This window comes from Ochotona princeps, chromosome 31 (genome assembly GCF_030435755.1).
Source record: "Ochotona princeps isolate mOchPri1 chromosome 31, mOchPri1.hap1, whole genome shotgun sequence".
NCBI lineage: Eukaryota > Metazoa > Chordata > Mammalia > Lagomorpha > Ochotonidae > Ochotona > Ochotona princeps.
In genome coordinates this window covers 659,821-672,833 of record NC_080862.1, presented here as the reverse complement: position 1 = coordinate 672,833, position 13,013 = coordinate 659,821, and the positions used below count along the sequence as shown (strand labels likewise).

The 13,013-nt window shown below is 53.5% G+C and overlaps 1 protein-coding gene across 1 annotated transcript in view; it reads left to right on the top strand.

The window, feature by feature from the left end:
• Positions 1 to 1,924: 1,924 nt before the first annotated feature.
• APBA1 (amyloid beta precursor protein binding family A member 1) overlaps positions 1,925 to 13,013 on the top strand; it is a 121,703-nt gene continuing 110,614 nt past the window's right edge. The window contains exon 1 of the mRNA XM_058657313.1: positions 1,925 to 2,087. The gene's annotated coding sequence lies outside the window, so the exon portion shown is untranslated. The remainder of the gene's footprint in view (positions 2,088 to 13,013) is intronic.

Here is a 13,013-nt window from a genome sequence, read left to right as displayed (position 1 = left end):
CCCAGGTTGTGAACAGCTCGCCACGCCTGCCCTCCTGGCCCCCTCTATCTGGAGTTTCTCACTGCTGCCTCTCGTGGGCAGCCGGCAGCGACAATTCCTTGGAAAGCCTTGGCCTGGTCCTGGAGCCCTGTGCAGCTCCAGCGCCTTTGCAGGTGACAATTACCCACGGTTCCTCTTCTTTGATCTGAGGGTTTAGCTTCTGTTTAGCCACATGTCTGCAATGTCGGAAAGACTGGGCCTGGCAACTCCAAAAACTGGAGGGAGATGGGAACCTGCTCAAGCAATGTCACAGCACCGGCATGAAGATACAACTCGCTGGCATAAAATGTTTACATTTACATTTTACTAAAAGGCCCCTTGGTAGGAGTAGGATACCCTGGTAATGCCACCCTCCTCCACCACCGCCCCGCCCGCCAGAGACTGGCTGTGAAGTACAAAGCAAGACTCACATGATGTTGTGGCGATGACCAGCTGGACTCAGAACCCTAGCCAAGAAAAAGACAGAGGACAGAACGGGTCAATCAACCATCTCAGATATATGTTGGCAGCGAAAACCGGGCGAATGAAGACTCTATGATGGACAGTGTCAACCAGTGAACTCTACAACAACCTCATCAAACTGGGAGTGGCGAGACTGGCAGTGATTCATAACTAGAGAAATATTAAGACCACTAGGGGTTGATCGCAGCTAAATAGTCTCCCCAAGAAACTGTACATTCCATCTGGACAATGAGCAGCTGGACTATGTGCTTGGCATCTGTTTGCAAGGGAAGAATCTTGATTGAATTTTAACTGTAATGCTGCAACGGGGTGGGGGGAGTCCACCGTAGGGGAGGGGCACGGGGAGGGGTGGGGGGGAACCCCAGAGCCTATGAAACTGTCACATAATGCATAATAATTAATAAAAAAAGAAGCAAATAACTTAAAAAAGGTATATATTTATGTAATTGTGTATGAATAAAGCCATGTATGAGATTAAAAAAAAAAAAAAAAGAAAAACACTTGCAGAATGTTTCTTGCTGTGTCCCCTGCCCCACTGATTTTTCTGCAGGAAGTTTGCTCAAAACAATATAGAAACGAGGGAGTGGTAAAAGCTGCATTTTCCACGGTGTCTGCATTACCAAGGCTCATGTTCATCTTCCTAAATGAGAATTCGAGGGTGTGTAATGAAGAGAGCTTGCCGCAAACAGAGCGTTGTTATTATCATCCTTGAGAAAGGTGTGTCTGGAAGAGGGAGCATGGCTGGGTTCCCCTGCCACTTACAGATGGGGCTGGCGCCAGAACCCACCGGAGAGGCCTTTCATTACGGCACAGCACCTGCCACCTGGTCCCTGCGGGAAAGGGTCTCCGCTCCCTCCCGGGCTGAGCCAGGCTTCAAGGCCAGCTTCAAGTGTCCATCACCCAGAACTGAACCCGCAGTAGGAAATCCGGGCGACTCCCGGGCATCCCAACCCAGAGGCTGGCAGCTTCGGCTCCTCGGACGGCAGTGGCCCTTGGGCTCGGCAGGCCGGCCGGCGTGGCTCTGCTGCGAACCCACGCGCGTCCGGAGACCCGCGCGCGCCGCGGTCCAGCGGCTGGGGAAGCGGGAAGCTCGGAGTCACTCCGGTCCTGCGGCGTAGCCAACTCCTCCGCGCCTGGCGAGGCAAGCGCCGCAGGCTGCCGCCGAGGGAGCGTGCCAAGCGGCCGGCAGGGCCCTCTCGGGGCCGCAGTCGCCATCCTGTCTCCTTGCGTGCGGCCGCGGGCCCGCGCGGGGCGGTGGCACGCCCATCCGAGAAGCCCGAGCCCGCGCGGCGCGCGGCCGCGAGTGGGCGTGGGAGGCAGGGGCGCTGGCGGCACGCGGCGTGCGCGCGCGCTCCCTCCGGCCCGGCGCGCGTCACGAGGGGCGAGCGGGCGGCGGGCGGCGGGGGTGGGGCGCGCACCGAGGGGCCCGAGCCGGAGCCGGCCGCGGGGCTGAGGTGGCGGCGGGGGAAGATGGTGGCGCCGGGGCGAGCGGCGGCTGCGGCGGAGCTGGATTCCCGGGCTTGGCATCGACGCTGTCACTAGCGCCGCCCGCTCCCGCGGGCCCGCGGAGCCAGCTGTCAGGCAAGGTACCACGGCCGGCGGGTGGCGGGGCGTGTGTGGGGGTGGGGTGCCCGGCGCCGGAGCCGCCCCTCACCGAGCCCCGGGCTCCGCCGCAGGGCGCTCCGGGGCGCAGCAAGAGCCGCGTGGAACAATGGTGCTGTGGAGAGAGGCCGGGGGCGACATCCAGGGCGCAGTGCCTGGAGCCGGTCAGCCCCAGCCAGGCGTGGCACGGGGCGCAGAGGGCAGACGCCCGGTGTCCGGCGCGCGCCCACACACGGGGGCTTTGGGGACCCGCGCACCGGCCTGCTAACAGCCGCGACAGGAGTGTGTGCGCGCGCGTGCGGCGGAGGAATGGGGGCGGTGGACCCGAGGTGTGGGGATGACATTTCCAGGAATCCCCGCCAGGCTAGGGCCGCTCGTGTCCGGCCGCTCTCCGGGAGCTGGAGCGTGGTGAAGGAAGCCGCGAGGGCGGCCGGGATGCGCTTGGGGTGTGAAGTGCGGCGGGAGGCGGCGGGGCTGGGCGCGGGTTTGTAAAACCCCGGGTCAGCAGCGCGTGCTTGCCTCGGCGCTGCCCCAGCCGCACCCGGAACCCGCAGGTCGCTGGCGCCCGGACTTGGTGCTGTTTCGACCCTGCAACTCTGCAGCTGCGCGGGACGGCCGCGGGCGGGTAGGGGGTTCTCACTTCCCCTTTCTCGGGGCGCTGGACTTGGGGATGTGGAAGTGGGCATGTCGCCCTGGGCCGGATGGCAGGGAACAGTGACCGTGGCTACCCCTTCAGGGCTCAGGGGTGTGAAGGGGGCTGCTGGGCGCTGACTCCGCTCTCCCCAGCCCCTCTCCAGCAAGGATCTCGGACTGACCCAGCACTTCCTATTGTTTATCTCTTGTCTGACCTGAAGGACAGGATTCTTCCGCGGTTCCTCTGCTACAACTTTGCAACCAAGCAGGCCTTCTGCTTGTGGAAGGGCTCCTGCCTTTGTGCTGTTCCTTCGGAAGGAGCTCTGGAGGTGTGCTTGGCGAGACGGGAGAGGGTCTTTAAAAGGAGGAGCAGGATCCTGCTGGGAAGTGGTGGGCGTCCTTTGGGTCAGCATCACCCAGCCAGGGCGTTATTCTAAGAAATGCAACACTTTATTTCTTCTGCTGTGACAGCCGCTCTCCGGCTCTCACAATGGCTAGGTGGTGCTGTGTGTATCACTCGGAACCGCAGTCTCCCACAAGCCACGGTGATGGGGACCTGGGGAGGGGGGGTGAAGCCCCTGCCTTCCCACTGGATGTAGCCAGCAGGCAGGGAATGTGGAACATGTCTGGCTGCTGCTAACTCATCCAGAGGCAACCAGGACACAGAACCGCTTGCAGACTGGCTGCTCAATTGTCTCCGCATGACCAGGATAGGGTTGTGTAGGGTTGAGTGGAGAGAGAGAGCACATGAACCAGCATAACCCTGTGGGGTCCACTGCAGTTTGGTTGCCTGCTGTCTGCATTTCTCTTGCAATATTGGGAGGCAAAGAATGCACCTTCACACTCAAGACATTGACTCTTCTTTTCCTGAAATGTAGCATGACTAGATTAACCTGCTTAGGAGATACTGTAACCATAGCACCTTCAATTCTGCTGCATTGCTGTGAGAACCCAAGCTGGCCACGCCAGTCCTCTCTGGAAAGCCTGCAGCAGCCGTGGCTTTAGAGTAATACATAATGTGTTGACACCAAAGGGTTTTTTTTTTTCTAATATTTCGCTTTTGTTTCCTGGGCAAGATGACATGATGGCTACACTGGCGAGAGCAGGATGAGGGCTGTCTCCGCTGCTTCCCTCCCTCCCCCTCCGTTTACTGGCCCTTAATTAATGATGGTGTTTAGACCAGGTGTTGTTGAAGCTCTGCTGTAAAGTCAGCTTCCCCATGGCCTTCAACTCAGGCTTCTAAAATCGTGATGTGAGGCTGCTGGGTCTGACCCAAGGTGCAAGGGTCTATTTGTAAAGATGAGTTTTGGATCTGAGTTCTTTATTCTGTTACAAGTTCTGCCAAATCTTTCTGGGCAAAGTCCTAATGGAATCAAAAAGCCAGTCGAAGAGGTCTTGGTGTTTTTGAAAAAAGAAGGCCACGTCTTTATCTCTGCAAATGAAGCCAGAGATGCGAATGTCTGAGCCGAAAGTTTCAGGCTATGAGCAGTTGCCTAAGGGAGAGGAACCCTTCAGACAGGGGAGTTACACAACAGCACAGAGGATGACTCAGGGTTGACTACTTGCTGCTAATGCACAGGTGAGGGTTTTTAGAACGCAGATTGGGCTGCCAAGGTGAGTGAGGTCCCTGCGTCCCGCGTGCAGCCTTGCCAACAGTAGTCCCTGGTCTGCACGGGCCTCCCATTTGCTTTCAAGTAACAGCGATGCTTTTCTTTCCTGTTTATTGGAGCTCTTCAAAAGTGTTTTTTTCCCTCACAATACTTGGAAGTAAGAGACATTGAAAGTTGACCTGTGAGTCCTAAAGGGAAGCACACGTGTAGGGTGTTTGTCCTCCAAGGATGAAGTGACCTCATTCTAATCTCCCTCAAATGGGGGTCACGGCGAGCAGCGGAGCCCACTCTGTCTCCAGTGGGGGTGGGTGCTGCAGGAGTTCCCAGGCCAGAGGAACCACAGAGTAGAGGCCAAGAAGGCGTGAGCCTGCCTTGCCAGATGAGGAGAAGCTTTGGAAGGCAGAGAAAGAAACAATGTGAGGCGGAGGTAGGAAAGGGGAGGGTACTGGTGGGAGGAGCCTGAAACACAGGAGTTTTGAGGGAATTGGTCACGGCCTAGAGGAGGTGGGCAGGTGGAAGCCAGGAGTGGAATGAGGAAGTCTGGTGGGGTCACCCGTGGATGAAAAGGTTGTCACCCAGCCAGGAGCAGGAGTACACAGTGGACCCAGTCAGTCCTGTGTCGCTAGAATTTGGCCACACCTTGGAGCATTTCTGTGAGAGTGTAAACTTGCTGAACACAGTATGCCCCTGCTCTGCTTCCTCCCCTAACGCGGTGAGAAGAGCGTTTGCCACTTGAAGTCTTTCCTGTGGAGGAGTTTAAATATATCAGAATGTAGAAGGAAGCAATGGGGAGAGACCATGTCAGTGTTGTCAGGTGAGCTTTTCCTGTCTGTGTAACCACAGGTGTGGCCTCACAGTGAGGTGTAAAATTAACTCCTCCAAGAAAAGTCAGATGTAACGCTCGCCCAACACCGTATCCATCATAGGTACTCAGTATGTATTTACCACAAATACACACCCCAATTAAGTTTGTGTAGTGAGGGATACTGTCATTCTGAGCTCTAAAACGCCAATGGTTTTCCTCACCCAATAGACACGGGATGTTAGAGTCTGTGACTGTACATTTTTATGATGGAATGAAAACTGCCTAACTGGTACTTGCCACACATATTGAAAACTTACCCTCCCTACCCCCGAATTTTTCCCACAAAAAAGTAGTGTGTGCTTTAGGCCCGGGCGTTCCACGCTCCTGTCCTGATTCCCGGTGACTGTACGGCACGTCCGCTGTGGCCGGTGACTGGTGACTTTGAGTTCCAGTGAGGGAGTATATTCATCCTTCCGCCAAATACCTATGGAACACCTGCTCTGTGCCAGACAGTCTTCTAAGCCAGGGATGCAGCGCGAGGGGGAACCTGTTGGGATTAGAGGCTTTTTGATGGGAGGGGGTTAAAAATAAACAAGCAAATGCGTAATATGTCAGGTGTTCACTGAAGGTGAAGAAACCGGGGAAGGCAGTGGAGGGGACAGTGTCTGGGGCTGGTGCTGTTTGGAGGAGGATGGTCAGGAGGCCTGGAGTGAAGAGGACGGAAGGTGGGCGGGCATAAGGCATGCGCGTGTCTGGAGAAGCGCCCACTGGGCAGAGAATCAGGACGGAAGGTCCCAAGGTGGGGACAGACACAGCAGGAGAGCTCTGTGGGTTCTTGGATGCATGGTTCACACCTGATGGCGCCATCCATGCAGAATTCAGAGTGAAGATGCTTTGCTTAGGGTATCGCCTAGGCGTCGCCATTTAGGCTAAGTTACCCTGCACCGTGTCTGGGCTGACCTGTCAGCTAGCGCTGGTTTTTTATTTTTTATTTTTATCAAGATTTATTTATTCTTATTGGAAAGGCAGATATACAGAGAGGAGGAGACAGAGAGAAAGATCTTCTGTCTGATGATTCATTCCCTAAGCAACCGCAACGGCTGGAGCTGAACCAGACCGAAGTCAGGAATTTCCTCCAGGTCTCCCACACAGGTGCAGGGTCGCAAGGCTCTGGGCTGTCTTTCCCTGCTTTCCCAGGTCACAAGCAGGGAGCTGAATGGGAAGCAGGGCTGCTAGGATTAGAACCAGTGCCCATATGGGATCCCGGGTGTGCACGGTGAAGACTTTAGCTGCTAGGCTGCTGCAGCGGGCCCAGTGCTGGGTTTTTTAAGAAGGTATATAGCTTGATCTAAATATATTTGATGGAGAATGCCTGAAGAGTAATTCTGTCTGAGTAGTGATGAAATACTACCCTGTTGAAAGTAGTTCCTGTCCTTAGAGCTGCTTTGCCTCTTCTGTGGTCTAAATCTTCTAGAATCTTCTGGAATCTTGCTGTGTCATATCCCAGTCTCCCATGGGAGCTGCTTGAAGCCAGTACTGTTTTATTCATCAGGGTATACCCTCCAGGCACACAGAGAAACTCTTTGCATTAGGAATGGATCTGTAAATGCTTAATGAAAGGGATGAGTGCTCTCTGCCGTAGATGGAGGGAATTCAGGTGGGAAGAATGAAGGAAGAAGTCTTTTACCCTGGCCTCTGCAGACACAATACCGAAGTGGTTCTTGGATGGGGATCCCGCCACAAGTTTATTTGGGAAGCAAGCCCAAGCAGCACAACGGGCTGAGTGGAGAAAATGAACTGGGAGGGAAGAAAGCCAGTTAGCAGTGGGTTGCTGAGCACCTCACCACTCTGGGTGATTTAGTTCTGCCGGTATGGTATCGTGTAGACTACGTGTCTCTGACACTTCCCCTAAGCCCTGGGGAAGTGAAGGTACTCAGACTGTCCTCCACTGCTTTCCTAGGCCATAAGCAGGGAGCTGGATGGGAAGCAAGGTGGCCAGGATTAGAACTGGTGCCCATATGGGCTCTTGGCGCATTCAAGGTGAAGACTTTAGCCACAGGCCCCCACATGGTGGTAAAGCTTTTATTGGAATGTTTGCAACAAGCTTCTTCAACGTTGGTTCCTGTCACCTTCCACCATTCTTGATAGGGTCATTTCCATCTCACCTTCAGACACAGTATGTCTTAAATTTCTGAATGATATTGCCACTCCAACTGTATTCCCAGATCGTAAGATCGTGTGCTGCTTTCCTTCTCCCACCCACATCTCTCCATGACCCCTCCGGCTCAGCACCTCTGCTGGCTCCTGCAGGACATCCAGGGAGTGCGAACTGATGGGCTCACCTGAGGCTGATTACTTAAGTTGAGGTTAGAATCTTGGCCACCTTTACTCGTTTGTTCAGTCCCTGGCCCTGTTTCAATCACCCCGTCTTTGAAATCACCCCCATCTGGTTTTGATCAGGTTGTGTTAGGCCATCTCGGGGGAACTGTGAACCATTTTCTCCATTCAGGGAACCCCTGGAAATGCTGTCCCCATCTCAGGGAACCCCTGGGACGTCGTCCCCATCCAGGGAACCGCTGGAGCACCGTCCCCATCTCAAGGCACCCCCGGAACGCCGTCCCTATCGAGGTCACTCCTGGAGCACCATCCCCATCCAGGGCACCCCTGGAGCGCCATCCCTATCCAGGGCACCCCTGGATTGCTGTCCCCATCCGGGGAACCGCTGGATTGCTGTCCCTATCCAGGGAACCGCTGGATCGCCGTCCCCATCCAGGGAAGCCCTGAAACGCCGTCCCCATCCAGGGAACCCCTGGAAATGCTGTCCCCATCCAGGGAAGCCCTGGAACGCCGTCCCCAACCAGGGAAGCCCTGGAAATGCCGTACCCATCCAGGGAAGCCCTGGAACGCCATCCCCATCCAGGGAAGCCCTGGAAATGCTGTCCCATCCAGGGAAGCCCTGGAACACCGTCCCCAACCAGGGAAGCCCTGGAAATGCCGTACCCATCCAGGGAAGCCCTGGAACGCCATCCCCATCCAGGGAAGCCCTGGAAATGCTGTCCCATCCAGGGAACCGCTGGAATGCCGTCCCCATTCAGGGAAGCCCTGGAAATGCTGTCCCATCCAGGGAACCGCTGGATCGCCGTCCCCATCCAGGGAAGCCCTGGAACCACCGTCCCTATCCAGGGAAGCCCTGGAAATGCTGTCCCATCCAGGGAAGCCCTGGAGCACTGTCCCCATCCAGGGAAGCCCTGGAGTGCCGTCCCGTGTCCTGAGACCTGCACTGTGCCAGCTACTATGTTATGGACATGTTTCCGCCTTTATGATCAGTGTCATCACATCCTTATGAATGAATGGCTTGATTTCCAGTCATTTTATTGTGGGGGTGCCCGACTTTTGGTTATTTGACATTCAAGGGAATGTAGTTAAAAGAATGCCTAGGAATATGAGAGACTTTTTAAGTGCTCAAACATGGAGCAGCTTTTTCTTTTCTCAGATGTGCTGTTTTGGAGAATAGAAATGTCTTGTCTTTGTGTGAAGGGACTGAGAGGCTGTTGAGTGTGGTAGTGGGAATGCTGGCCCTGGCCACCGAGCGTCCTCTGCAACTTCCTTCTTTGTTTCTGCTTCCTGGTGCATTAATTAGTGTTTGATGAGTGTGAAACACGGAGGAATGCTTTTTTTACATAAAGGAGTACATCAGCCATCATTCGAGATCGTGTCATCATTTGTGCCTTGGGATCACTTCCGTGTTCATTAACAGGTTGACCTGATTTTAGAGAAATATACCTAACAAGTTTACAGAAATTTCTTTTCTCCTGTGAATTGTGGCATATTTCAAATGTAGTGGAGGATCTTGTCTTTTAAAGAAATCCCACTTACCAGGAACAGCTACCTGCTGCCTTGGCTGTTGAGTGGCCTAGGGTTTTATGTTCAGTCTCACCAGGGCACATGACTCCGCACTGCAGCAGACTGAAGCATTTTTGACCATGAGTCCTAGTGAGACTATAACTTATGGCACAACCTAGAACTGCTGCTGTGTATATAGGAGCAAGTTTCATCCAACAACTGTTGTCACCTGCTACATTTTTAATATTCTGTCATTTTCTATAATTATCTATCTTTTTCTAGTTATTCATTCGACAGCCCGTGAAACTGGTCTCCCCACAAATGGGCCCCACCATGCATTCTGAACACCCTTTCTTACCCTGTGCCATCATATGAATGCTTGTATTGTTGTAACATACAATCATTCCGTGTCAAGAGTTTTTGATTTCCCCATTTGTTTTAAACCTTTAGTGTGTCCGAGTGCTTGGTGCTGTGGGTTTGCAGTATCATACCAATAATAAAAAGAAACTTTAGTTGAGAGTATTCACTGCATTTCCAGAAGAAGAGATTCTTCATGTGGAAAATGGGACGTGAAATAAGATGAGTGGACGAGTTCTTGACCGCTAGCCCTCAGCCCTCTCCCCGTTGTGGCAGAGTGAGTGAGGGGTGTCTGGGTGCTGGTGAGGAGCTGAGTGGCTCTCAGCAGCTTGTCACCTGTATTGGGAGGGGAGCAGCCTGGGCACCCAGGTCAGAGGGCGCCTCAGGGCTGCGGCTCCTTGGAATCGCCCACTCCCCACCCCTCACAGTTTCTTCTGCCCTCGTCACATTGCTGCCTGAGGTGTAGCCCCCAGAGTTCTGGATGTTCACTTGGACAAGTTAATTTTAATTTTTAGCCTAATATATTTCTTCAAAGATGTAGTAGTTTCCCACTGTTTCCCTTCCCCCACACTCACTTATCTTTTCAATAATTTGAAAATGCAAGGATCCTTGTTCCTGAGCTGATATCAAGGGGAGTTTCGCTCCACGTGGACTGTTGGAGTTGTTTGAAATGTGCATCTGATTCAGGTGTGATCATGCCTTCGGGGTCCCATGACCGCTCCTGTGTGTGCCTGTACCTGCTTTTCTAGAAGAGTCCTGCAGGTTTCCTGGGAGGAGTATCACAAGTATGAAGTGGGCATTGTGTTTAGTGCCCTACACAACGGACTCATGTTCTTCTCATGGTGATCTTACTTGCTCTTCATCACTGTGTCAGAAAAGGACTCTGGGATGGGCTCCCTGAGGTCCTCTGAGCGAAGGACAGGGCAAGCACAGTGTTCTACCCCCCACGCCTGTTCTCCTCCCCCCAACTCAGACGGTTGTTGGCGCCTCCGTCTCACTGGGGAGCTCTGGGAGTGTTGCAACAGGATGCCATCATTAGGCCACCACCAACAAACACGCCTTCAGCTTGGGCTGGGCCTCAGCATCCCTGCTGTCATTCTGTGTCCTCTGTAGGACTGGAGCAGTGAGACCCTGGTCAGTTCCTTGGTGGTGATGAGCAGAAGGGCCACGCCTACTGCTTCCTCCCAACCTGCGAGCCCCACACTTTCCGTGGAGGGTTTGCGAGGCGGTGTGATCTCTGTCACAGCTAGCTGCTCTGCTATCCCAGTGTGGGCGTGGCTGTGCACGGTGTGGAAGCCAGGGAGTGTGGCTGGGTGTCAGTGGAAGCTTATTTATGGGCAACGGAATTTGAGATTTGTATTGTTTTCACGTCACAGAATTTTGACTCTTTTTCTGAGTCTTTTCAGCCATCTAAAAGGATAAGAATCATGGTGAGCTCCTACACAGTACAAAAACAGATGGTCAGATGGTCGGTTGGAACTGTCCCATGGGTGTTAGCTTACTAACCCCTGGCAAAAACTTGCATGGCGCTCCATGGCCATTTGGACTCTAGCAGTAATTCATGCTCTCTCCCTCTCATCCTTCCAAAATATGCACCTTCCTGCCCACATTTTGGCATTATACATATGCAAATGTGTATCCCACAAGATGAATAAACAAATAGACTTGGAAACCAGTTGCTTTTTAGTATATTCTATTTTATCTTTAAGAGAAATTCGCCCTATTCTCTGTTAAACTTTTAGGGAAGATTGAGTTAACGTTATGCCATTGGATTTAAGGGCTTTGAGATTCTTGCTTTAAAGTCCACCACCGAACCACACTGCCCCCACCCCTCCCCCCCTAGCCATTTTCTATAAAAGGAAAAGAATGTCAGGGAAGAAAGAAAGGAGAAACAAACAGACCAAACAGACTGGCCTCTCAGCAAGCCAGGGACTCACCAGAGTCAACTTTGGCCTGGGTCCCTTGAGCTTTCTGCTGCTACCAGGAGCCCTGGCTGGAGCGCGCTGTGCTGCGGCTGCTGGCAGCGCTCCTATTTGGTGTGCTCTCCCAACAGCCTAGTCGCCAATCACCAGGACTGTGTGTATTTGGCTATAAATAGAAGAGCTGTTGGAGTGTACTTTCCTTTTTATCTGTGTTTCCCTACGTGTGTGCAGGAATCGTGCAAATCGCTTGGAGAGCAAAGCCTAGAACACAGCAAAGGATTGGCAGTTGAATTACTGTGAAACACATAAATGTAACATATTTTAAATGTCAAAATGCAGTGGACAGAGCTGAGTGCTGGAACTAGGGAAGGATGAACGTGTTCATAGGGGTTTGTGAGTAAATACAGATGCTACTCAGCTGCAGTGCGGCTGTGCCCAGGTAAATCCATCGGAAGTTGAAAATAGCAAAGTCAACAGAACTTATAATACCCACAAGCTGCCCAGGAGGCAGCGCGGCAGCGCGGCAGGGCGTGGTGGAGTACCATTTCTGTGGCTGCTGAGAGCTGCAGTCGCCCTGGCTGCCCTGCTTCTCCGGAGATGATCACACGGATTGCACCGCATATGGCAAGCCCTGGAGAAGGTGCAAACTCAGTGTGAAGTACGCTTTCTACTGAGAGTGGCTCGCTTTTGGAGCATCCTAAAATGGAACCATCTTCAGCTGGGGACTCCATATTACCTACACCAGTGTTCCTCAGGGCAGTGTCATCCACCTGCACAAACACTCCCCTTTGCTTCTTCAAGGGGAGCGAGACTGTGGATGAATGCACAATGATCTCCAACACCATGTGCTCCGCTCAGCACTAACATGTGAGATATTTGCAGGTTGCTGGGGGCGGGGACAGTGGAATGTGAGAAGCTTGTCTGTTTTGCTTCAGGCAAGGCACAACGTGGTACCTCCTGGAAGAGAAAAGGCAGGTTCTGAATTTACAGTCAGTGATGGCTGCACAGGGGCCAGGGTCCCTTGGAGAGGTACGTGATGGCTGCACAGGGGCCAGCGTCCCTTGGAGAGGTACGTGATGGCTGCACAGGGGCCAGCGTCCCTTGGAGAGGTACGTGATGGCTGCACAGGGGCCAGCATCCCTTGGGGAGGTACGTGATGGCTGCACAGGGGCCAGCATCCCTTGGGGAGGTATGTTAATGCGGAGAGGAGCACATGGTGTTGGGGAGATCATTGTGCATCCTTGTGAACTGAGGCTCCCCTGGATGAAGCAAAGGGAAGTGTTGATGCAGGTGGGAGACTCAGGTGTTGTTTCTTTCTGGTATCTGCGCTGTCCACTTCTTTCCCACTACCTTCGCCTCTTCTCTCCCCTTGGGGAGTCACAGTGGGCGTGTCTACATCCCTTCTTTCTCTTCATCACTCCTCTTTGTGGTGGATGGTTTCACCAGAGTCCTGGTGATCATTGCTGTCCATTCATACAAGGTTGGGGACACTGCAGCTGGCCAGTCTGTAACTGTTGTCATCCGTCTCCTAGGCGCAGACATCACAAAGCTCATAGGTGCTGCTTTGGTAAGGAGAAGCTCCTGAGGGAATTCTGGAAGGCGAGGGAAGGAAGTGAGGCAAGGGCTGAGCTCGCGGTGACTTGAGCTGGTTCCAGGGGAGTTGGCCTGACTCTCTGCTGCTGTAGCCTAGTGGCTAAAATCCTCACCTTGCACACCTGGGATCCCATATGGGTGCTGGTT